Source organism: Orcinus orca, chromosome 17 (genome assembly GCF_937001465.1).
Source record: "Orcinus orca chromosome 17, mOrcOrc1.1, whole genome shotgun sequence".
Classification (NCBI taxonomy): Eukaryota; Metazoa; Chordata; class Mammalia; order Artiodactyla; family Delphinidae; genus Orcinus; species Orcinus orca.
The window spans coordinates 37,215,755-37,243,143 of NC_064575.1; the positions used below are offsets into that span (position 1 = coordinate 37,215,755).

Here is a 27,389-nt window from a genome sequence, read left to right on the forward strand (position 1 = left end):
CTAGGAAAAGAAGATTTAATTCATAGTGGACAAGAGGTTAGCTTCTGTTTTCAGCCATGTGCTATTTCAAGAATTAAACGTCATGAATAATACAGGATATAAGAGGAATAGTCTAAAGACGGAAAAGCACATTTTGATTAGGAAAGAGAATTTATGGCTTAAGTCTTTTTCTTTTTTTAAGGAAAACTGCCTTATTACTATGAGATAAGAAAATTGTTTCCTTCTTTTCTTCCTTGCTTTCTTCTTTTTCTTTTTTTTAACCTTTTTAATTTTGGATATTTGACCTCTAAGCTGAGATGACTGAAAATGCCTCCTCTGGGCATCAACCTTTTTGAAAGACTTTTTCCCCCTCCCTAAGGGCTATTTGTCTCTTGGAGGCATTGCCTACATTACTCACCAAGAGGCAAGCACTTGTCCTTGCACTAAATGCTGACATCTCCTGATAAGAGGGAGGCTGCAAAGTAGAAGAATTGAAGGTCAATATGTTGATATTGGTCTCAAGAGCATTGATGTACATTTGTGTATTGGGGAAGGGGAGAGAAGCTTGAGAGTGGGCCAGTGGGGAGGGGTAAATATTTTGTGATGCTGTCTACCTATGGGCTTATAAAGTTTACAGCTGCATTAGGAGGACAAGCATTACCATTAGCATGAAAAGTAGGGCAGACCTCAGTTGCAAAAGCTTCTAGCCATACACATAGGGCAATACGTAAACGATACACCTTATTGCATTCACCCATTCACCCTCCCCTGTTCATGCTAATTGGAAATTTCAATCCATTTCAGAGAAGTAACACAACTATCGATCATTTTCCCTGGCACGAATCTTCCTAGAGCTCACGCACTAGCCCATGTGTCTTAGATTTAATATCTGATCACTAGCTGGATTGAAGCCAAGAGGTGGTTCCCAAAGTTGCTGCACATTAGAATCACCTGGGGAACTCTCAGCCCTCCCTGTGCCCAGGCTCCTCCCTAGACCTACTGAATCAAAATCTCTGGGGCTGGGACCCAGACACCAATGTTTTTCTTAAAAGCTCTTTAGGTCATTCAAATGAGCAGCAAAGCTTGAGAAGCAGCCCAATAACGGGAACAAACTTATTTCACACAGATAAAGTGAGGCAGTTCATATGTTAAAAGAACATGAATATATGTCCATGCCTCTCTCACGCTTTGTCACAGTTTACCCTTCCCCCTCCCCATATCCTCAAGTCCGTTCTCTAGTAAGTCTGTGTCTTTATTCCTGTTTTACCCCTAGGTTCTTCATGACATTTTTTTTCTCAAATTCTATATATATGTGTTAGCATACGGTATTTGTCTCTCTCTTTCTGACTTACTTCTACACTGTTGGTGGGGATGTAAATTGGTGCAACCACTATGGAAAACACTATGGCAGTTCCTCAAAAAGCTAAAAATAGAGCTACCATGTGATCCAGCAATCTTACTCCTGGGCATATATGTGGACAAAACTATAATTCGAAAACATACATGCACCCCTATGTTCACAGCAGCACTATTTATAATAGCCAAGACATGAAAACAACCTAAATGTCCACTCACAGATGAATGGATAAAGAAGATGTGATATATATAAAATGGAATACTACTCAGCTATAAAAAAGAATGAAATAATGCCATTTGCAGCAACATGGCTGGACCTAGAGACTATTATACTAAATGAAGTAAGTGAGAAGGAGAAAGACAAATACCATATGATATCACTTATATGTGGAATCTAGAATATGATACAAATGAACTTATCCATGAAACAAACAGACTCACAGACATAGCACACAAACTTGTGGTTCCCGAGGGGAAGGGGGAGGTGGGGGAGTGATGGATTAGGAGTTTGGGATTAGCAGAGGTAACCTATTATATATATGATGGATAAACAACAAGGTCCTACTGCATAGTACAGGGAACTATATTCAATGTCCTGTAATTAACCATAATGGAAAAGAATATGAAAAATTATATATACGTATAACTGAATCACTTTGTTGTACAGCATAAACACAACATTGTATATCAACTATACTTCAGTAAAATAAATTTTTAAAAAAAGGAAAAAAAAGAACATGAATATATATATATACATATATTTCTTTTTTTCCTCTTTATTCTGTTTGTGTTTCAAATAGGCTTTTTTTTTTTTCCTTCTGCAAAAAGCGTTATTGTTTCCATTTGGTCCAAGGCTTGGGAGAGGGCTCCAGGGCGGTTACAAAGCTGCCTAGTAGCTGCAGAGCAGGGCTTCAGGCAGAAGCTCTGATGCCAGAGGGCCTCCTCGGAGGCCGCTGGACTTCAGAGACTCCTGTTTGTGCTCGAGGGTGAGCCTTTCAAAGAGATACTCGCCCAGCACAGCCTGCGGACCAGCCAGCCTGCGGAGGTTGGTCAGGTGGTCGCCCATCTTCTTGATGAGTTTCACCTGCTCCTCCAGGAAGCGGCTCTCCAGGAAGTCACAGAGGTGGGAGTCTGCGCGGGCGGAACCCAGGGCGCGCAGATCTGATAGTGCCTGGTGCAGGCTCTTCTCCCTAAGAATGGCGGCTTCCACCGCGTCCTGGGTTTTACCCCACTCATCTTGAGAAGGCTTCCGCACATCCTGGAAGAGGGCGCGGCCACAGCACTGGTTTTGCATTTTCAAGAGATGCTGGGCGCCCTCACACTTCTCCTCAGCCAGTTGGCGAAAAATGTGGCCCACACTGTCCAGAGTCCCATTGTTGCTGTCGAAATAGAAGCTCAGAGAGAGGTAAGTGTCCCCAGATGCATGTTGAACAGGCGGTGGACGGCGGCCTCCACCTCGATGGAATAATTCTGACGAACCTGGGAACTCGTGGTTGATCAGTGATAAGGAGCTAAGCTCAAAAAACGGTGTTGGCCTGTCCTGGAGGCTGAGGATAGCTGAGTGGCTGATTCCAAAGGCTGCGACAGGAAGAAAGGTTGGAGGGTGGTCGGGGGCTGGAGCAAGGAGCGTCCCTGGGTCTGTTCATTCCAAACACTGTTGAAGCAAAAGACAGAACTGCAGGACTGCCGAGCGCACTGCCTCAAATAGGCTTTGATATAAATGATCAAGAAGTCCAAGCAAGGACAAAACTTACCCTTCCCCTCACCAAAATAGCTGGCGATACTAGAATCTAGACCTGGGAAGGGATTCTTCCATTACTTTCTGAACATTCCAGGCCACTAGAGCAGTGGTTCTCAAAGTATGGTCACCTTGTAACCAAGCAGTACCCTATGGGGCCTTCCTAGGACAGACGCATCCCCCATATCCTCTGCTGTAGTTCCTCTCTGAAGTACTCAGATAATAGTATCTCAGGCATATTTCTTGAGTTTTCAGATGCTCAAAACCACCACCCAGTGGAAGAAATTAACTCCTTGATGATCATGAGCACGTAGCCCCCAGACCTTCTGGCACCTAAGGATGGATAATGTTACCTGCCCTGTGGCCTCAACATAACCAATCAGAGGATTGTGCACGAGCTGATCACATTCCCTGGGACGTCCCTCCCTCACCTGGCCTTTAAAAATGCTTTGCTGAAATCCTTTGGAGATTTCAGGGTGTTTTGGAACTCGGGCCACCCCTCTCCTTGCTTGATCCTGCAATAAACCTTTCTCTGCTCCAGACTCCAACCTTTAGGTTTGTTTGGCCTCTCTGTGCTTCAGACACACGAACCTGCATTCGGTAACAACCTGACCAGTTTTACCAGCGTCCCCTGATAATGTGTCAGATATTCAAGTTTTAGGGCCCTGTCCCAGCCCTATGGAATCAGCAGCTCTGGTGGGGCTCAGTGATCTCTGTTATAACAGGCCCTCCAGATGATTTTTATTCACCTTAAAGTTTGAAAATATCTGCATTGTCAGCTGGCCAAAGCATCCACCAGCAGGTGAAGGGGAGTGGTGCCTGGAAAAGATAGGGACCAGCCAAGGCAAGTACAGCAGCATTTGCCGTGGTAGTAATGGAGAATGCCTTTTCTCCACTGGTTGGCACAGACTAGGATCTGGGAGCAGTGGCAGGGTTATTTAGGATGCTTTACATTTCAATGTAGAGGGACCGCTGTCCTGGTTTGCCAGGGACTTCCCCTGTGTGAGCACTTAAAATCTCATCCTGGCAAACCCCTTAGCCCTGGGTTTGAAAAACATAGGGAATAACATGAAATTTAGGGGAAACATGATCTAGGTTTTGGGCAAGTCACAAGTGCTAATTAAAGCTAAGCAAGTATGGACAACACTAGCGTTCTTTAGCCCTTTGCGGGGAGGTAAATCTGATTGGGTGAAAGGACTTACTGTTAAGAGATCTTTGTAGAAACATCCCCTTCTGCTTAGTCCGCTGGTTCTCAGTTCTGGCTAGACATTGGCATCGTCTGAGGAGATTTAAAATGATTTTATTGGTCTACGATGACCAACCGTCAGTGTGAGGGTTTTTAAAAAGTGCTTCAGATGATTCTAATGCACAACCAAATTTAGGTGCCACTGCTTAAGCTTTTGAACCGCTGCTGCATATTTTCACCTCATCTTCCTATGAAAATATCCAACTGTAGTTGAGGTTTGTTTTTTTTTTTCTTTTTCTTTTTTTAACTGTCTTATTATAAGATTTACTGTCTTAAATAAGGTTGAATGTACAGAAAATCTTGCTAGTCCATCTGGTATAGCTGGATACTTAGAATAATATCGTTAAGATATATACCATTTAAGTATTGTGACTGGCCTTTTTGAAATTAACATATGCATTGAATTAGTATGTTCTCTTTTGAAGTTGTTATGTTGGGGAGCTATACCTCTAATCTGCCATTGCTAAATATCTGGACACCTCTTATTAGGAATTGCTTTTAGAAATCTTTAGGAATTAAAACCAAGATTGCTGTATTATTTGTACTGGAACCACAAAAACCTCACAGAGTTCCCCCGCTGTACCTTCTACCCCCATCTCTAACCCTTGGCAACTTCTAATCTGTTCTCCATCTCCACGGTTTTGTTATTTTAAGAATAATATGTAAACATAATCATGAATTACTTAATCTTCGGAGATCGGCTTTTCAAAATTTTTCCCTCGGCATCATTCCCCTGAAGTTCATTTCAATTTTTGCGTATATTAATAATTTGTTCCTTTTTGTTGCTCGGTAGTATTCTATCATAAGATTTTATCACAATTTGTTTCAACATTCATCCACTGAAAGATATTTGGGTAGTTGCCAGTTTTTGGCTATTATAAATAAAACTGCTATGAACATTTATGTGTAAGTTTCTGTGGGAACTTAATTAAGTTTTTGTTTCTTTTGGATAAATGCTCAAGAGTACAATTACTGCGTTGTAGGGTGAATCTACTTTTAGGATTAAAAGAGACTGTCAAGCTGTTGATCAGAGTGGATAAACCATTTTATTTTCCCACCAGTGATGTGATATAATTTTTCTATGTACTCGCCAGCATTTGATGTTGTCACTATACTTTAATTTTAGTTACTCTCTGATATCTCATTATGGTCTTAATTGGCATTTCCCTAATGGCTAATGATGCTGAGCATCTTTTCATGTGCTCCTTTGCCGTGTGTATATTCTCTTCCATGAAATGTCTGTTCCTGTCTTCTGCCTATTTTCTAGTTGGATTTTTTTAAGTTGTTTGGAGAGTTCTTTGTATATTATAGATACAAGTCATTTGTCTCATATGGGATTTTCAAATATGTTTTCCTACTGTGTAATTTGAGTTTTCATCCACTTAAAAGGCTCTTCTATGAAGCATTTTTAACTCATTTTGATGAGATCCAATTTATCAGCTTTTGCCTTTATTGATCATACTTTTGGTGTCAAATCTAAGAATTATTCCCCTAGTTCTAGATGCCAAATATTTTCTCCTATTTTTTTTTCTAAAAATGTCCTACTTTTACATTTAAGATTATGATCCACTTTGATTTAATTTTTGTGTAAGGTGTGGAGGTTAAGTTTCATTTTTTGTTTGTTTGTTTTTGTCGAGGGATGTCCAACTGTTTCAGTACCATTTTTTGAAAAGTCTATTCTTCCTTGATAGCTTTTGCACTGCTGTCAAAAACAAGTTATATGTATTTATGTCAGTCTATTTCTGGGTTCTCTATTCCATTCCATTGATCTATGTATCTACCCTCCATCATTACTGCAAAATCTTGAAATTGGGTAGATTAATTCCTCCCATTTTCATCTTCCTTTACAAGTTGTTTTAGCTATTCTTCAGCCTCTTCTTACCATATAAATCTTAGAATAAGCTTGTCTAGATCCACAAAAACCTTGAGGGCATTTTAAGAGTAATTGTGTTAAGCCTCTTAACTTGGGGAGAATTGACATCTTTATCATGTTGTGTTTTCTAATCCATGAACAAGGTATGTCTCCCTATTTGTTTGCGACTTAAAAATTTTTCTTCATCAGCATTTTGTAATTTTCAGTCTAGAGGTCCTATAAATGTCTTATTGGGCTTATATTTAAGTATTTGTTTAGGTCAGTTGTAAATGGCATCACATATTTTTATTTAAGCTTCTACACATTTGTTATTAATATATAATTTGATAAAATTGTGGTGATCTTGTACTCTAAATCATTTACAAACTAATATTATTTCTCAAGCTTTTTGTGGATTCCTTGGTATTTTCTCCATTTAGATTATCATCTCATCTTCAGATACAGACAGTTTTACTTTTCCTTATTCAGTATAATAGGATATATTACTATTCAACATTCAGTAGGATATGTTCCTTCCTATGCAACGTAGTAGGAATAGTCCTTTTATCTTTTAAATAAACTTTTTAAAAATTTAACTTTTAAATTTATGTATTTATTTTTGCTTTATTTTCTTACTAGAACCTCCAGTGATATATTTAATAAAAGTGGTGAGAGCAGATATCAGTGCCTTTTTTCTGATCTTACAGAGAAAGCATCCAGTCTTTCACAGTTAAATATAATGTCGGTATAGGTTGTTTGTAGATCATCTTTATGAGTTTCAGTATGCTCCTTTTCTATTCCTAGTTTGCTTGGAGTTTTTTTTCTTCTTTTTTTAAAATCATGAATGGGATTGGATTTTGTCAAATGCTTTCTCTGCATTAATGGATAGGATCACATGACTTTTCCCCCTTAATCTATTGGATATGGTGGATTACACTGTTTAATTTTCAAATATTTAACCAACTTTGCATAACTGGAATAAATCCCACTTGGTCATGGTATATTATTCTTTTCATATATTTCTGGATTTAATTTGCTAATATTTGGCTGAGGGTTTTTCAGCCAATTTCATAAAAAATATTGGTCTGTAGGTTTCTTTCTATACTATCCCTGTCTGGTTTTGATATCAAGGTAATACTGGCTTCATAAAATTAATTAGAAACTGTTCCCTCTACTTGTATTTCTTATCAAATCATGTAAAATTGGTGTTAATTCTTTAAGTCTTGGGTAAAAGTGAAACATCTAAGCCTGAACATTTCTTTTGGGAGTTTTTAAATGAAAAACCAGTGTTTCTAATGGCTACAGGAAAATTGAGATTATCTATTTCATCTTGGCTGAGTTTTGGTAGTTTTGGGTGTAGAAACATTGGCCCATTTCATCTACATTTTTGAATTTATAGTGTAGACTTGTTCATAGTAACTTGTCCCTCATTAACCTGCAGGATATGTCATGGTATCCCTGGTTGCATTTCTGATATCTGTGATTTGTGCCATCTCTCTGTTTATCTTTATCAGTATTGCTAGATCTTTATTGGTTAGATTGTTTATTTCAAAGAACCAGCCTTTTGTTTCATTGATTTCCCCCCCTATTTTCCTGTTTTCAGTTTCATGGATTTCTGTTTCATCTTTATTATTTCCTTCTTTCTGCTTGTTTAGTGTTTTTTCTTCTTCCTTTTTTTACTATTTTAATATAGAAAATTAGATTATTGCTTTGAAATATTTTCTTTCCCAATTTAGTGCTATAAACTTCCCTTTCAGCATTGCTTTCACTTCATTCCACAAACTTTGATCTGTTGTATCTCCATTTTCTTTTATTCTATGCATTTAAAATTTTTTCCTTGATGCTGTCTTTTTTACCCATGAGTTATTTGGAAGTGTGATGTTTAGTTTTCATGTGATTGAAGATTTTCCTGTTGTCTTTCTCTTATTGATTTCTAGTCTGATTCCATTATGGCTAGAGAACATACTCTCTATGATTTTAATTCTTTTAAATCTCCTAATGTTTTTTTATCGCCCAGTATATGGTATATGAGTGAATGTTCCATGGACACTTGAATATGTATTCTGCTCTTACTGAGTGTGTTCTTTAAATGTCAGTTATATCCTGTTGATTGATGATGTTTTCAGTTCTTCCATATCCTTGCTGATTTTTCTCTCTGGTAGTTGTATAAATTGCTGTGTTGAAGTCTCAAATAATAATTGTGGATTTAAAACTTTCTCCTTTTACCTTTTTCAGTGTTTGCTTCATGTATTTTGAAGTTCTGTTGTTTGGTGCACACACATTTAGTATCACTAGGTCATCTAGGTGGATTATTCCTATTATCTTTATGTAATGACCCTCTTTGCCCCTAATAATTTCCTTTGCTCTGAAGTGTACTTTATCTGATATTAATATAGCCATTCCTGCTTTTTCCGATTAATGTTCACATGATATATCATTTTCATCCTTTTACTTTGAACTACCTATATCATGATGTTTAAAGTAAGCTTCTTATAGACAGTATATAGTTGGATCATGCTTGCGATTTTTTAATCTACTCTTCCAATCTCTGTCTTTGACTTGGTTATTTAGACCATTTACTGTTAATGTAATTATTACCATGTCAAAGATTTCATCTACCATGTTATTTTTTGTTTTGTCTTTTACCTTAGTTTCTCAATCCTGTGTTTCCCTTATTTTTCCTTCTTGTGGGTTACTTAAACATTTTTTAATAAGTCCATTTTAATTTAATTCATTTATAATCATTTGTGTATACTGTTTGTATAGTTTTCTTAGTGGTTGCTTTTGGCATTACAGTATACATATGTAATTTATCATAGCCTACTGGAATCAGTGTTCCATTACTTCAAGTGAAGTTTCAAAATTTTACTTCCATTTAGGTCTCTTAATATTCCCCAGTTTTAAAGTATGATTTTCTGTAGTATTTCCTTTCTCTACATTGAGAACCCCATCAGATGGTGTCATCATTTTTGCTTCGACCATCATATAGAATTTAAGAAACTCATGAGGCTAATGATAGTCTCTTATATTTACCCCATTTGTTTTCACCCATTCCATTGTTCCCCTTTTCTTTCTGAAGTTCCCAGTCTTCTGTTATTGTTTATGTTTTCATAACAGTAGGTGATATCTTGGATTTCCAGTGCAACTGGATATGAGTTTCAGGAAACACTGAGCCTGGCTCACTTAATGCTACTGAGTTGGGGGGTTTGTATATGTTGGGCCTGTTGGCACAGCAGATGCTAGCAGATTAGACTAATGTTGATGGGACTAGTGCCACAGGAGGATGGGTTCCCATTCAGGCTATGCTGCTGCTACAGTAGATCAAGTCCCCCTCTACCCCAAGTGTGGGGCAGTGACCTGCTGCTGTCACTGCTTTGTATTAGGCTCCTTTTGCCTCAGGTGTGTGGTGGGATCCCTTGGAAGCTGCTGCTGCTGCTGCTGTCAATCACAAGGTTAAATTCATTTCAGAAATACTTAAGTATAAATATATAGCCTGGCTCTTGTAGGACCTCTGTATTTTTTTTTATTGCTTTCATACAAATTATCCCAAATTTAGTGACTCAAAGCAACGTAAATTTATGACCTTACAAGTCTGACATTGGTCTCAATTGAGTAAAGTAAAAGTGTTGGCAGGATCGACAGATGAATGGATAAAGATGTGGCACATATATACAATGGAATATTACTCAGCCATAAAAAGAAATGAAATTGAGTTATTTGTAGTGAGGTGGATTGATCTAGAGACTGTCATACAAAGTGAAGTAAGTCAGAAAGAGAAAAACAAATACCATATGCTAACACATATATATGGAATCTAAAAAAAAAAGAAAAAATGGTTATGAAGAACCTAGGGGCAGGGCAGGAATAAAGACGCAGCCATAGAGAGTGGACTTGAGGACACAGGGACGGGGAAGGGTAATCTGGGATGAAGTGAGAGAGTGGCATGGACATATATACACTACCAAATGTAAAAGAGCTAGCTAGTGGGAAGCAGCCACAAAGCACAGGGAGATCAGCTCTGTGCTTTGTGTCCACCTAGATGTGTGGGATAGGGAAGGGAGGGTGGGAGGGAGATGCAAGAGGGAGGAGATATGGGGATATATGTATATGTATAGCTGATTCACTTTGTTATGAAGCAGAAACTAACACACCATTGTAAAGCAATTATACTCCAATAAAGATGGTTAAAAAAGAAAAAAAAGTGTTGGCAGAGCTACATTCTTTTCTGGAGGCTCTTAGGGGTGTTTCTGTTCCCTGGACTTTATCCGCTTCCAGCGGTCACTTGTAGTCCTTGACTCAGAGTCCCCTTTCTCCACCTACAAACCCCAAAATGTTGCATCTCTCTGATTCTGCTTCTATTAGGACATCTCTCTCTTTCTCTTTCTACAGTTGGGAATGGTTTTCTGCTTTTAAGGACTCATGCAATTAGATTTGTTCCATGAGGTAATCCAGGATAATCTTTCTATCTCAAGGCCTATAACTTCAGTCATATCTGCAAAGTCCTCTTTACCGTGTAAGGTAACATATTATTGGTTCTAGGGATTAGGGTGAGGGCATTTTTAGGAGCCATTATGCTGCCTACCACACCCTTAACAAGTGACCTTGAGAAAATTACTGAGACTTTAAAGCCTTACTTTCCTCAAACATAAAATGGAAAGAAAGATAACTAATTAATATCATGAAAGTGAAACAGTATATATGAAATCAACTAATTCAAAAAATAAGATTTCTTCTTTTTATGATTGGCATGATTCTCAGAGTTCAGTTACTTGAAGAGTTACTTTTTTTTAAACAGAACTAAGGAATTTCAGGGTTCAGGTGCTGTAAGATTGTCTGAATTATCTGAGTAACAATTAGCTAAGCACAGGTGTAAAGCATTTGATTTACTCCCTGGTGTCCTCTATCTTCTCATCCCACTAAATCCATATCCCTTGTCTAGCTCCAGCCAGTAGAGTCAGAGCTTGTTTTACTGTTTAACTAAAGTTCAATTTAAATTTGCTCTACATCTCCAGATTCTCAGCCCTGGTTGCATATTATAATCACCTGGGGAGATTTCAAGACCTACTTGATGCCAGAGTTTTACCTATCATGGATATTTGAGGAGGGACCTGGAATGAAATGCTCTAGCTTATGGTTTGGGGAGCCAAATCATAGTCTACACTGAGCCAAACCATTTGCGAGATCACCTCTAAAAAGGAATTTATCTGTGGTGACTAATGCTCTTCCTTTGTCAGTATGCTTGTCCCTCTTTGGGGGAAAAGAAGAAGGGGGAAAAAAAACCCAGCGGTTGGGCTCCCTGAATTGTAACCTGATGCTGTTGAATTAGTGTTGGCTCAGAGCGCACATCTTCGGATACCCATTCTCTCGCCTGCTTCCTTGCATGAGCTTATATCCTTGGACAGTTTTTTATCCACCACCCTCTTTTGCTTCTAATCTTAGCAAGTCTCTCCTTAATGAAACAGCATTTCATGAGACTTACTGGGAGCATAGGTCTGTTCCAGACCTATCCTATGTTAGCTAAAGCAGATATAAGTGATGTATTTTTGGCATTCATCCTTGTGGGTTGGAGAGTGAAGACAGAATTTTATCCTTCAGGTGTCATATGACTGGGCAAATGGGCTCATTCCCTCTACTGCCTACCATGTAAAATACTGAGGGTGTTACCTCTAGAAGGTATCTTCTAGGTATCAAAATAGTTCAGATAAGTCATATTTCTCAGTAAAAGGTGACACAACTATGGCTTAGGTGGTGAATTTTCCATGTCAATTTGTCTGGGCCACCATGCCCAGTTATTTGGTCAAATATTATTCTGGATATTTCTGTGATTGTGTTTTTGTGTTTTTTAATATTTTTATGTTTTATTTATTTATAATTTTTGGCTGCATTGGGTCTTCGTTGCTGCACGTGGGCTTTCTCTATTTGCAGCAAGCGAGGGCTACTCTTTGTTGTGGTGTGCGGGCTTCTCATTGCGGTGGCTTCTCTTGTTGCAGAGCATGGGCGCTAGGTGCACGGGCTCAGTAGCTGTGGTGCATGGGCTTAGTTGCTCCACGGCATGTGAGATCTTCCCAGACCAGGGCTCAAACCCGTGTCCCCTGCATTGGCAGGCAGATTCTTAACCACTGTGCCACCAGGGTAGTCCCTGTGATGGTGTTTTTGGATGAAATTCATAATTAAATTTGTGATGGACTTTGAGTAAAGCAGATTATCCTCCATAATATGCATGGGCCTCATCCAATCAGGTGAAGCTCTTAATAAAGACTGACCTCCCTGTCGCAAAAAGGAATTCTGCCAGAAGACTTACAGAAATTGAACTGCAACTCTTCCGAGAGTCTCTAGACAGCCTAACCTGCAGATTTTGAATTTACCAAGCCTCTATTATTGTGTGAACCAGTTGTTTAAAATCTCTCTCTTTCTCTATCTTTATATAGATATGGATATAGATCTAGGTATCAATATGGATATCTAGATCTATATCTCTCAGTATATATGGGCACATTGTATACACATGCTGTTGGTTCTGTTTTTCTGGAGAACCTTGACTAATACAGTGGCCCATATAAATAAAAGGACGAACCCAAGTTCACCCAGGTAGAAAGTAGTACAATGAGAACTGGAACTTAAGGCCTCATGACTCATTCAGCTGTGAACACTGACCCAGAACTGGCGTCCGCACACTCTGGCCCACTGATCAGATCTCGCTTGACTCCTGGTTTTGTACATAACGTTTGGCTTGAACACAGCCGCATCCATTCATTAACGTATTGTGCATGGCTGTTTCTGTGCTACAGCAGCAGATGGGCAGTTGCAATGGAGACGTATGGTACAGAAAATCCAAAATATTTACTATCTGACCCTTTACAAAAAAGATCTGCTGACCCCTGCTCTAGGATGCCATCTGATTTCTGATAGCACGGAGGAGAATAATTCATGCACATTGGGATAGATTGTTAATCTCATGTCCTCCTTAGGTCAAAGATCTCTTAAATGCTTACCCTTGCAATAGCCAGCTTGGGGAGCACTGTCTGAGGATGCAGAAATATTTCTTGCCAGGTCTTTCCAATCCACACTGCTCCCTGACTATGGTTCTTAAAACCTGTTTTTTTAAAAATTTTTTATTAGAGTATAGTTGATTTACAGTGTTGTGTTAGTTTCAGGTGTACAGCAAAGTGAATCAGTTATACATGTACATATATCCACTCTTTTTTTTTTTCTTTTTTCAGTACGCGGGCCTCTCACTGTTGTGGCATTTCCCGTTGTGGAGCACAGGCTCCAGACGCGCAGGCTCAGCAGCGATGGCTCACGGGCCCAGCCGCTCCGCGGCATGTGGGATCTTCCTGCACCGGGGCACAAACCCGTGTCCCCTGCATCAGCAGGCGGACTCTCAACCACTGTGCCACCAGGGAAGCCCCACTTTTATTTTTTTTTTTTGGAGTCTTTTCCAAATAGCCCATTACAGAGTACTGAATGGAGTTCGCTGGGCTAATAAGAAGAGCAGGTTCTTATTAGTTATCTATTTTATGTATAGTAGTGTGTATATTTCAGTCCCAATCTCCCAATTTAGCCTCCCTGCCACAATCCCCTGGTAACCCTAAGTTTGTTTTCTACATCCGTGCCTCTACTTCTAAAACCTGTCTATTTTAACCAACTACCACTCATTGCTTACTGTCTCTGGCTTCATGTACTTGATAATAAATCTACTTCTTGTTCTATCCTGGATGACATGTTCCAAGGACTGAGATAATATCTTATTCTACATAATTTGTCCTTGATATTGTCTATCTTGGGGTCTTCATCTATGTCCCAAAGAAGACAGTCACTCTGTCTTCTAGTACTACTACTAATACCACATTTTATGGCATGAATTTGACCCAATGCACTGAACTATCCCTTTAGAAGCTGTACGCAACCTGTCACTGGGTTTTAGCACAGGGGTAGAACTCAGATTAGTGATCATATGTAAACAAATCTACTTGACCAGAAACTTTTTGTCTCACCATTTATTACACAAGTAACTTCTGTCTTTGCATCTATGATGTAAATATTTTTAATTTCCTAAATTATCTGAAAAATTATTTAGAGCTTCCATTTCAGTAGGCATTGGAATTGCTGTGTTATGACTATTTCATTATTTTATTTCCAAGTGTTAAATTAGGCTTCAAGCTTTGGCCAAGAGTAGACAGGAAAGGGTTTCAAAGAAATGAAGAGTGGGAAAAACTTCTGATGCAAGGGAGACTTAATAAAGATTTGATTTTGAATCAATAATTTATAATAAAGGTTTGAGTTTGAATCAATAATTTATGTCATTGCAAAATAGCTCCCTGGTAAAATTCCATTCTTTGGTAATCATTAAGTACAGAAATTAACAATCAAAATATGCAGTGATCTTCTTCATTTTCTAAAAACAAACCTATATCTAGATGAGAGGAGAATTCATCTCATAACTCAGCCTCTGGACTTACGACTCCAAGTCCTGTCTTCTTTCAACCGTACCTGCTAAGTTTCTGTCTGACTTCTTGAGCATGAGGTAATGGCGTCAGCTTTCATCTCCTTCCTCAGTATATAGCTTGGTAAGTATGAGTAAGGGATCTAAAACTTGAGAACCTGGGTTCAAATCTTGACTCTAAAATTTACTTGTTGAGTACTCTTGAGCATGTTATCTGTTTTTGCCTCAGTTTTCTCATCTATAAAATAGAGATACCATTACTTCTCTCAGGGAGTTGCTATGAGGGTGAAAGAGAAAATTCATACAATGCAAGAATTTATCAGTTCTTGGAACACAATAAATACCGAAAAATAATGTTAGCCATTATCAAGGCCCCCTCATTTTATGGATAATACAGATTAGTTTATATAGGTCTAATATTTACATATACATAAACATTTTGTACCTATGTGTGTGTATACGTTCTTCTTAGAAATTGAGCAGTCAACATTCACATCTAAAAATCTGTGCTCTGTGAAATGTAGATATCCTGTGTACAGACACAGTGCTATAGTTATCTATTGCTACATAATAAAGAAGTCCAAACTTAGTGGTGAAATAAACAAAAATTTTAATATGTGCCCAGATTCTGTGGGTCAGCAATTCAAACAGTACACAGAGGAGATGGCTCGTCTCTACTCCATGACTGATATCTGAAACCTCAGCTCATGAGGATTCGGATGGCTGGGGCTGGAATCATCTAGATAATTTTAATTCACATGTCTGGCCCTTGAAGACTGGGCCCAACAAGGACTGTTGACTGGAGTGCCTATAGATGGCTGCCCAGGTGGCTTGGACTTCTCATAACGTGGTAGTTAGGATTCAAGATAGAGTATTCCAAGAGAATGAGTGTCCAGGGTTGAAGCATTCTACGAGAATCATGCAAAAGCTGCATGACCTTTTATGACCTAGTCTTAGATGTTACATAGCATCACTTTCATTATATACTATTGCAGGCGTTGGAGACCTTTTTCCATAAAGTGTCAGACAGTCAATATTTTAGGCTTTACAAGCCATACAGTCTCTTTTGCAACTACTTAGCTCTGCTGCTGTGATGTGAAAACAGACACAAACAATACGTATACTAAGGAACATGGCTGTGTAATAAAGCTTCATTTATAAAAGCTGGTAGAGGCCTAGACTTGGCCCACCAGCCATAATTTACTGACCCCTGCTGTATTGTTTGAAGCCATGGAAAGCCTGCCCAAATTCAAGGGAAAATGCCCACATCTGGATGCGAAGAATGGCAATGAATCTGAGACCCTGTATTAAAACCACGACATATGGGATATTTATAAGAGGATCTGTCTGCATACCTAGTTTCTCCCATGTATGCTGGATATGAGGTATTGGGACATCTTACATCTCTGTAAGCCTGGGTCAGGGTCAACGTTGGAATCTGAACTCAATGACCTTGATTTCTGGAATAATCGGTAACTCTGATTATGATTTGCTTACACTCCTTACCCCAATAAATATACCACAAAAGATAGATTTCAAGTAAACAATTGCTTTATGGCAGAGTTTTATTAAGTCTCCATTGACTGAATTATTCCATTTTGGTTGGAAAGCATGAGCTTTTTTCTTTCCTAAAGAGATCTGCAACTTTTCAGATGTGGCATTTCATTCTACTGAGAGGATGATGTAGGTTTTTATAAACGGAAAAAGCAGGGCAGGCTGAGTTCACTCAGATCGTACTAGTGCTTACAGGAATAACCAAAACTGGAACACAGGCTTCCAGGTTTTCCTATCCTGTGCTCTTTCCGGTAGGTGCCATTGTCTGCTGGGTCTGGCAGTAATAATTTCTGACCTTTACCTCTCTATGCTCTTGTGAAGTGGTTTGGGGCTTTGTTAGCTTTCTTATGAGTTTGTACTAAATTGTGTCCATAAAGTAGGCTGAATTCCTCAGGGAAGGATGATAGCTGTTACTGTGTGATTACTGCAAATGTTGTGTTGGTTACCTTTTTTCTTTTCTTTTGTCCAGTTGTATCCTGAACTTAAAAGTTATATTATCCGAAATGAAAGATGTGCATCTGGTAGAAAAGACTAATTTAAGGGATGAAAATTCCTGATGATTGCTTCAGTCAACCCTTAATACACACTGAGCTTCATTAGTAAATAGACAACTCTCAGACCATTCCCTTGGAAGAGGTCGCATAATCAGCCTTTGTGTTGATTTCGCATTCTGTTCGGTAGAGACAGAACAAATTAGAATAATTAGCTGGTACAGGAAAGCACAAAGAACTTTCTTCTGTTTTTGTGATGCATCCCGTAATAAGGGTTGAAAATGAGACTGGAGGTAAGAACGTGAAACTCAGAAGGGCAAAGGAGAGAGGATATTGTTTCTTTGAAAATATTCTTTCAGTGTTGGCCCAGAAGAAATATGAAGCTGAGGAAATTTTTTTTTTAATGATGATTTTTGTGTTGATGATGTGAGTGTGGAAATAGTAAGAATCAGGAAGCAAGCATCCTTTTCCACCAAGGACTTGGGAGCAAATGAAACCATAAATACTCCCCGCTCTTGGAAACCCTTTTGGAGCAGTAATCAGAGAAGGGTAAAGGCAAAGCCTCAGGGCAAAGGGATAGGAGGAGAACAAAAGGAGAGTGGATATGTTTAGAGCTGTCATTTTGAAATTTACCTGCTTCTGATTCAGTGCTGCTTTGCTGCTCTGTTGGTCCAGTGGAAATCCTCAAAGCAGGAGCAGCCGTATTTTAAAATAATAAGGGTAGAGCAAGTGACTTTAATCCAGGTCTCTTTAGCTCAGAAGCACAGAGGAGAGTGCGAGGAAAGAGTGAGGCCACAAGGAATTGTTCACTGGGTACCTTTTCCCCAAACCTCACTAACTGGGAGAAACTGACCACTGGATTATGTGCCTTGAAGGAAAGCAAATATGTTGAAAGCAAAGAGTGTGGAGCTTGTTTAGAAAGCAAGCTCTATCCTTTGGTCACCTGCTGATGACCAAACCTCAGCATTGGCTGAGACCTGACCATTTACAATGAAGGCACTTCTGTAGGTAATAAGTTCCAGGAGGGCCCGAACTGAGTATGTCTGTTTCAGCATTTAGCATGGTTTAGCATCTGAGAGGCCGGTACATTATTGGCATATAGTAGACTTAAAAATGGATATTTGTGATTGTCTGAATGAGTGGATGTGTGTGATTCACATCCTATTTGCAGGTCCTATGCCCTGCAATGGATTTTCAGCGTCAGGTTGTGAAAGTATTTATGATGGGGATTGGCATTGTTCCCTATCTAATGGATAAAGATTACACATGAAAGGACTTTACATTGACATCCCAAAAGCCTCATAGGAATTACTTAAGAAAAAAATAAAATTGGATTCTGTATAATTTCTAATTTGTAAGCTGGCCAGAACACTGGTATTTCAGCCAGTCCTCTGGTAGTTCCAATGACGTCCCCATGATCACCCAGGCATAATCAGAATGGCTTTAGGATCTGGGAGCCAAAATGTTCCTCAGTATTTACGGCATTGCTAGTCCATTTAAGAAAACGGACTATTGAAAAAATAGCTTCAGACACAATATGGCATTTTATGATTTAGCATGAAATCTGAGAAATATAGAGGTTATCTGAAGCCTGCAATGGTAACGTTCCCTCTGCTATTGAAATTATTGTCTTTAAACAAAGATTCTACATCAGTAATGCTATGTATATATATTTTTTTATGATATCCAGGTTAATTTCCTATTCTCTCTAAGGAAGTAATTGGTTGGTTGGTATGAGAGATGGTGTGGTTTCCAAAGGTGAAAAGTATTATTTTGTTGTAATTTCCAGCTACCTAAGGATGGGAGAGGCCCAGGACACTGCAGTCAGTATATTATGTGGAGCAGGTTATATTGTGGTTTCTTTATGAACTTTTACATGTTTATTTTCTATGCAAGTTTGTGTGCTCCTTTTTGAGTTTTGGTAGATAAGTGTTTTGTCACTTTGGAATACTTGGAGTTTATATATATATATATAACATATATATATATATATATTTTAATGTAGTAGTTAAAGCCGTGGAGAGTGTACTAGTCTACCTAGGTTCAAATTCTGGCTTTACCCTATGACTTCCCTGTGGCTTCCTCTGCTCATCTATTAAAAAGGAGGATAATAAGACTGCTGTGGTGAGTTACATACTAAGTGCTATTTAAGCATTTGCTATAATGATCATGTATACTCGAAGGCAAGGAACTTGCCCCTTGATCGTCTCTGTATTCCTAGTGCTTAAGAATTCCTAGTGCTTTCCTAGTGCATTGTCTTAGGATAGAGATAGCTCAGTATAGTTCTTCTCACTATAAAGTACTGTTACGTTGAAAGTCTTTGCTTGTGTACTAATAATCTATGACATATCTGCTGATGACAAGGAAAGGATAAAACTGCAATGGATAACAAAAAACTGCAATGGATAACAAAAGATTGTATGATGTAATGCCTTTATTATGTAATTATAAAACTAACAAATGATCATGGTAGAAAATTTGAAAAAGTCCTAGACAAAAGAGACATCAACAAAATTTGGAGTAACTTTCAGAGTGTAGAGCTGTCCATGAATATTAGTGCTTTCATATTTTCCAGGACTTTCAGTAGACTCTGCTTCTTAAGAGTCTATTCATGATATTTTACTTTAATGATGTTTTCATCATGGGGACACACACACACACAGAAATCTGTTAAAAAAAAAAAGACAGACATGTAAATCACTGATGTTTCAGATAGCCACATGAAATAAAGTGAGAAAGGTCAACAAGCTGAAAGGATGTGGAGTAGCATCTCCTTAATTGCTTACATAATTCTGATAATAACCTTTGTGGATAAAGTAATTAATGGGGAATCTAATTCAAGAAAAAGATATGAACTGCAAGCCTTCTCGAAGCCAAGTATTTCTTTCCAGAAAAGGTTACTTTCCTCGGCCGTGCTTCCTTATTACCTGACAGGGAAAGAGTATTGTATGGCAAAGGATCTTCCTGAAGGAGGGTGCTTCCCACACTGATTGTCATAAGTGACTTCGGGATTACTGTTGCTGTATTACCAAAATCTTAAACTAGGATATTTTTGACAAATTTGGTCCTTAGTTAATTTTTAGAGCTACAAACTATCAGATGGCTCTGAAATAACAATTGTCTGGCTATTCTTCAGGGTGATCACAATATGGAAATGACCTTGAGGTATCACTAAAAAGCAGGAAGGTGTGAGTCTTCCTTTGGTTCCAGAGTGAAATGCGAGTTGGAGTTGGAGTTGGAAAAGAGGCCCACAACCAAGTGATAGAGAAGGAAATGTGAGGTCATCAGTGAAAAACCAGGTTGAAGTTAAGGTGAAGAGGCATGAGGAAATGGTCAACTCTTCCAGTATTACAAAGATCATCAAGAAGCATATCCATGAATGTGGTTTGTATTGCAATCTGCTGAAAAAGGGACAAATATCCTGGCCTGGCCTTCATGGAGATTATATTTTATTGATTCTGATAATAGATTATTGTTGAAAAGGGCCTCCTATAAATTATAACCATGCAAAGGCAGCAAGATAATTTTTTCTTTATGTATGTGTTTCTCATTCCTACTCACTTCTATCTTAGGGGAAGAGAAAATCACAAAAAGCAAAAATGTCAATTCTCAGCTATTCATTTTCAAAATTTTTTTTCCAAATTCCACTGGAGGCAATAGGTTAACTGTTAAGATTTGTAAGGCTCAAAAAGCTAGATTTTTACAAAGTGTCACCACATTTTATTCTATAAATAATAGCTTTGCAAAGAATATATGGTGATGCAAAGTTGGAAAAAGCTGGTTTTTCTTCCGTGAATGGCTTCACTGTGTTGGGAGAAGAGGCACAGAAGAAATCCAAGTAATTAAACATGGGGTGAGTTTTCCTGATAGGGGACTCTAGTGCTTTAAAATAGACTAGATAATCCTAGGGATAATCTGACGGTAGAAGAGACCAATGCCTCATTTCCAATCTGGTACCCTGGAAGAAAACAGTGTATTTTCTTTAAGGTCTTGAGAGGTTTTTCTTCTGCTTTGTTTTGGTTTTGGTTCATTTTGTAATCAACCTTATTAAGGTATCATTTACATACAATAAAATGCAGACATTTTTAGTCAACGGCTCAGTGACTTTTAATTAATGTATACATTTGTATAACTACCACCCCCATAAAGATAGATAACAATTCTAAAACCCTAGAAAGTTTCCTCCCAGGCTTTTGCAAAATTATCCCCATCTCCCACCCCAAGGCAACCACGGATCTGTTATTTATATTTAGAGATGACTTTTGCCCAGTTTACAATTTCATGTAAGTTGAATAATACAGTAGGTGCCCTTCTGATCTGGCTTCACTTGCTCAGCATATGGTCTTTGAGATTCATTCATGTTGGGATGTTTTAAATCAGGACTTTAGCCTGGGTGGCTGATGTTGTCTGAAGGCACCTATAGGTACATCTGAGTCTCTGGCATTGTCACTGTCTGTTCTTGGCTCAGTATTTTCAACTTTATAAGAAGCACAAGGTTGAAGTAATGAAGATCACTGTCAGTATAATGGATGTGAAGTGGGTTCTGTTATATAATATTCTCAGCATAAACTGATCTGCTTGGAGTCATTGTGTTGATAATGGACAAGGATACTCTTCCTCCAAAAACCTTGATACTATAAAACTTCTAAAGGACGCTGTCCTAGGACTCTTTTAATTTTCATGTTTTGGGAAACATTTCTGGAGAATTCAAATGCTCGCAACCTGAAAGAAGCAATTATTCACCTGAAAGCTGACTCTGCTAAAGTTGAGTTGTCCGACCTTTACATGCTGATAGAACCCAAATAGCCTTGCAAAACAATGCTCTCTTGTTGGATATAAGCATATAGATTGGTTAAGATGGACGTGTATATGCAGTAAAGTGAAAAAACAGAGAATCTTTGAGTTTCCCTTGCTGGGTTTTTTTATTTTTTCATTTAAGTTTCTATAGCATATGCTAATAATTCAGGGAAACCTCAGGTTAGTTTTAGGTCCACTCTACATAAATGTTGAAGTACTCCATATCCACCTTTCTTCTACCTTCCTTCTTTTCTTCCATCTTTCCTTTCTAACTTCTTATAATCCATTATACTTAATCCTGCATTTGCTGAGGTGGCAATTAGTGTAGGAAAATACTGTGAAATTTTGCTGTTCAGAATGCATGTTGACCAAATTCTATATTGAGAAAAGGTCTGAATTTACCCAGAGTAACCCTTTCTCAGCGTCTTTGAATAAAGGGCATAGAAACTGGGCTATATATAATATCCTGACAGGTATGTAGAATTCATAGCAATTGCCCTCAAAGAGCTTACCTAGCGTAGATGCATATGAATGCATTTAATGATTGCTTTATTGGCAGCAGTGCCAACCTACACAGTCTGTTTGGTTTTATATCATTCTCATTACCTGCTGTTTACCACTGTATACATTGCTAATGGTGTGGTTTCTATGCCTTGTGAATTTCTCGGCCAAATAATATGTAATTTATTGCACACTGCAGTGTAGAAGATGGAGACTCCATAACTTTTCGTGTGCTCTTTGCCCCTTTAGAATGTATTACACTGAGATCAGGCAAAGTAATAAATTTATTTCAAATGTGCGGGATAGCTAAACATCAATTAGGACTGATGGGCAATATTTCTGCTTCCAGCAACATAACAGTTTTTAAAGACTAAGCCATTGAACGTGGAGTTACTGAACGTGGGACTTAGTTCACTGGGATCCTTCTTAGAAAACTAAAGGAAAACTTGGATTGGATTTGTGTGGCTTATTCAAGTAGTAACTAATTACCTACATCTTGGTGAACTTAATTTGTCACAATGGTTTGGTATTTTATTAACTCTCTTCTCCTTCTTCCCCGACTCTCAAGAGAACGGATCATGAGTATCTTAAAACATACTAAGTCGTCTTCCATCCCTGTTAATCTAACTACAAAAGCACACTTTCCTTATCCAATGTAACTTACTGTCTTTTAGAGTGGCTGGGGTTTTAATTCTCTACAAAATTAAAACCAGCAAAGAGAAACATTTTCAAGGAGCCACCACATTGTAGCGCTTTAGAAAGAAGACTTTAGAATTAAGGGCAACTATATCATTTTATAGATAAAGCACCTGAGGCCTAAAGTAGGCAGGTAACCATCGAGGTCAGGGAAAGGGATTGAAGTCAGGTTTCCAGAAAGAGTCTAGAGGGACTCAATCTGAGCAGGTCAAAAACTGAAAGGAGGCCACGAATGTTCTGGAAAGGCTGTCATCTGGCCTCAAGTGTGGGATTCAGACAGGGAGTGGCCCCGGGGGGAACTGAGCTTCTGCAGTAGGCAGTGAAGTCCACCTCCTCTCCGGAAAGTGCCACTGACATCAGGGAGTTGAGGGGAAAGAGCAATGAATTCCAGTCCACCTGAGAAAGCAGGCCAGTCTGATTAACTCTGAATTTAGGCTTATTTCAGATACTTCTTGAGAAAGAAGTTGGACAAGAGCAAGTCCCACGCAGCCTCTTTTAAATCCATGCCCAGTATTTTCTGGTGGAGCTGCTTAAACCCTCCTAGTGACTCCAGCATTTTAATTTCACTCTATATTTAATTCCGACAGTTCTATGATTGATTATTTAATGGGAAAATAAGTAGGGTCACAAAAGAGTGTGAATGTATTTTACAGGATGAGGATGGGCGGAGTGGAGCAGTCTGGAATAGGACACCAATAAAAAGGGATCTTGGTAAAGAAGAACGTCTATTAGAAATGGAGAGGAATTCGCAAGAAAATTAGTGCCTGACACCACGCCCTTCTCTCTGCATGTTTAGAAGCTAGTTTCTAATTTTATTTTCGTAGGAACTGTCCCTGTGATGAATTCTCTTTCACCTCCACACCATTTATCACATGGACATATTGTGAAGTTTGTGTGAGAGAAAGCAAGTATTAGAATGTGTCTTGCAAGGAGCTATAAACACTTCCTGGAACAATCTAGGGTAGAAGGAAAAGGAAAGGAAGGTGGAAACAAAGGAGGAAGACAGCTAATGATGCTGGAGTCTCTCGCTGGGATTTGTGGTATCTCTTTTTTAAACTAAGTACAGAAAGTCAGAACTTGACTGATTGTTTCCTGATCACGGTTTGTTTTCAGTTTTGCTTTTTTCTTGCTCTCTCATCAGTTATTCCAGCCATTGCTATGTCATTTTCAGTTTCAGTAAGCCTGCCTGTCTTGTTTCCATTTGCATTATTCATGCAAACGTTGATTGAACTGATGACCCCGAGTTATCACGGAAACATTAGATACACCAGTAGATACATTTCTTAATTTTAGAAAAAAATTACCGAGTGAAGGTTAAAATAACTCCTCTTAAATTTGTCATTTATAAAAAAACTTCTCCTAACATACCTCATTGCCTAACAATGCCAGATAAATGAAGAATTCCTATGTATTCATGAATGCAGGCTAGTCTGTATATTTTTTGGCAGGTATGACCGTTACCGAGGGTAACGGCCTGGTTTGCCGGCCATGTCCTGTCTCCTAGATAGTTGTAGTTTCTGTTGTCTTTCAGTTGGTCCATTGGATATCAGAGGTGAATTTATAAAACTATACTTCCCTTTACACTTAGTTTTTTGTTTTGTTTTACTTGAAGTATAGTTGATTGACAATGTTGTGTTTCAGGTGTACAGCCAAGTGATTCCGATATATGTATTTCTTCTTCAGATCCTTTTCCATTATAGGTTATTACAAGGTATTGAATATAGTTGCCTGTGCTATACAGTAGGACCTCGTAGTCTATCTACTTTATATATAGTATACACTTACTTTGTATGATCCACGCTGGTCAGACCACATGATTATTTTCACTTCCGATATAATATTTTCAGGTCCAACCTCAAATCTTTGATAAGAAGATATTTTTTAGCATGTGTGTGCTCTAAATCCAACAGTAGTTAGCAGAGATATGGTTTTGCACTAAGTATTCTTCGCTTTTTTGTTCTCGGCCAACCAACTGAAAATTAGCATTTATTTTCTGGTTGGTTTGCTAGATGTTTATGACTATAATAAAAGTCTTACATTTTGTCTCATATCTTAAAACACAATCTGCATTAGCAATGGGTATTGTGCTATACATAGGGGCTGTGATATAAATATTGTATCTAATTTCAAAAACATACAGCCTAGAAGGGAACACAGACACATAAGCAACAATTATGGCAACTGCATTTGTTTACTAAGTGAAATAGTACTGAGATGGATAAAGTGCTAGCAAGCCTTGAACAGCCAAATCAGCTTCAAAAATAGATGCGCAGTTCTTTAAAAATCTTTTTAACATTTTTCCATCTACATGTAGAATATAACTTAGCATAAAAACGGTACGGGTTTTATTTTAAGTAATGTAGCATTTTGACATCCTCATAATGAAATTAAATCCAGAAGGAGGTTTCTCTCCATGATCTCTTGAAATGGTCCTTGATCATCCACAATATTTCCCATCAACACAAAGGTGGTACCAAGGGCAGGAAACTCCAGCATTATTAAAGTTTCATAAAGCAAAGTCAATTTTAAGAATATAATGTCCCCAAACTGATAAAGGTCTTGACAGATAATTTCAAGGGAAGCATAAATTATTTTCTGTTTGTCAGAGGGCAAAAATATTTAGGTTGAGTTAATGAATGGTAGAGTTTTTGAGTGGAGAGTGTCCTTAAAATATTATGTAGATCTGTACAGTCAACAGATGCTAGCCACATGGCATTATTTATATTTAAACAAATTTAAAAATAAGATTAAAAAATCAGTTCCTCAGTTGCATTTGCCATATTTCAAAGATGTTTATTAGCTCCATGTAGCTATTGAATACTGCATTGCATGGTTAAGATATAGAATATTTTCATTATCACCAAAAATTCTACTGAGCAATACTAAAATTATACCCAGATATTCACAGAGAAGGCAACCAAGTCTCAAAGAAATAATATAACTTCCCCAAGATCACACAGCTGTGTTTTTAAAGAAAAAGAAAACGACACAAAGGAAATAGTAACAGAGGCATTAACGAAACCCAGTAAGTTTCTGGAGCAGTCAAAGTAGGGTTTAAAAGTGCATACTTAGCTGTTAGCAGGGTTGAAGCTCTTGATGGTTGGTAAGATCTACCTGCCTGAATTTGGACATTAGCATTTTCTGCAATGAATTAAAAGCAAAAGATCCTTTCAGCGAATGGCTGCCAGCTCCATATTTTTAGCCACTGCCGTGCTTCCAGGGTATGTTTATCACTTTCATGTACAGGGCACCACTGTGAAATGTGACGGTTTATCTGACCCCAGAGAAATCAAGAAATCTTGTGGGGGTTATGGCTATATTTGAAAAGGTTGATTTTTAAAGGCATCATGCAGACTGGCCCTGTTTTAAAAGGGATTCCTGCCATCAAATAATCAAAATGTAAACTCTCTTCTTACCTTGCAAAAGTCAAAGATAGTCCCTGCATCTTTATTATTTCGTTGAAATCCAAATATTATTTTTCCATTCTCTAACTTGTTTTCCTCACAGTGTGATCAACTATTGCCAAGGAAGGAAAGGTTAGATTTATCAGTCAAAGTTTGCTAAAGGCCCCCTAGGTAACTGAACCCTCAGGAGAAACAATCGTCATGTATTCTTTTTCTGTTGTTTCAGTATCTTCGTAAAGAGTCATTTCAATATGTTTGGTTCTGTAGCAGAGGTTCTGTGAAGTGCTTATCTTCCTCAGAGGTCCAGAAAGCCTGCGAGTCTGTGGGTAAAGATGGGTAAGGAGAGAGAGGGAAGGAGGCTAGATAGAGGCTCAGTGCTGAGACAAGGACAGTGTTCTAAAGCCTCCTGGGGGTGAGGCTGGGGTGCACAAACACCCACGACTAATCTAGACAGAAACTGAATCATCAAGGGGACGACCACTGTGAAGTCATGTGGTCACCTCTCCCTCTAGAAATAAATATTGCCCTCAGTAAGTCTCCCCCCTGCCCCAGAAGAGCATTAGGAAGGTCTGGAGAGGGGGATTATTGGCAGAAATGGAAAAAGCAGGTTGAAGGGATTAGCCTGGAGCAGAGAGCCCAAGAAACCCAAGCCAGTAGATGGAAGGCAGACTTTTCATGGAAGTCTCCAAGCCCACGTCAAGTTCTGGGACCACCAAGTACAAGTCAAAGAGTGCTCATTTAACCCCTTTGGGCCCCCACGGGAGTGGAGGAAGGCTGGACAGAGAGGGAGAAGGGGCCATTGAAGGTACAGTATTTACTATGGGATTTAACTCCTCAAAGGCCTCCCAGTAGCTTCAGATCTGCTCAAGAATCCTTCATGTCCTGCTGGTTTGCAGTGAGTGGCTCACAGCTTCAAGGCCTCCTCTGCCAGATGGAGAACTATTTCAAACATCCTGCCTCTATTTTGTATTGTAGCAATGCAGACCGGAAACGTGACCCCATTTTCAGGTTCTAAAGAGAAATTCTAAGTACCTGAAAGACTGAGGAACATGGTGGCTTTTATTTAAGATGTGGAGATAGAGAGCACATACCTGGACTTGGCCCTGCAGCAGCACCGAATTGCACCAAGAGTTCCCTTTATTTTCTCTCGCATCTCTGTTCCTCCTTTTCTCTCTGCTGGATTAGCCACGGGGACTCCAAGTTCTTCATTGTGTGGTCCTGGTAGCAAGATTCTCCTGGGAATTATAAAGCTATTCACCTTCTACATCGAGCACTTCTTATTTTTTCCCCAGCAACGTAAGTCATCCTTAAGAAGGCTCAGGGTGCTAGCTC

The 27,389-nt window shown here is 38.6% G+C and overlaps 1 protein-coding gene, 1 long non-coding RNA gene and 1 pseudogene across 2 annotated transcripts in view; 1 reads left to right on the forward strand and 2 right to left on the reverse strand.

Annotated features, from left to right (window-relative positions):
- The window catches only part of LOC125961791 (UDP-N-acetylglucosamine--peptide N-acetylglucosaminyltransferase 110 kDa subunit-like), a 247,593-nt gene that overhangs the window by 14,291 nt on the left and 205,913 nt on the right, over positions 1-27,389 (forward strand). The gene's annotated exons all lie outside the window — the stretch shown is intronic.
- Positions 166-14,692, reverse strand: LOC125961683 (ferritin light chain-like; annotated as a pseudogene).
- LOC125961842 (uncharacterized) lies at positions 19,102-26,063 on the reverse strand. Its single transcript, XR_007472918.1, has 2 exons — positions 25,722-26,063; positions 19,102-19,326 (listed from the first exon to the last, which is right to left on the reverse strand). It is a non-coding gene; the product is annotated as an uncharacterized LOC125961842 (long non-coding RNA).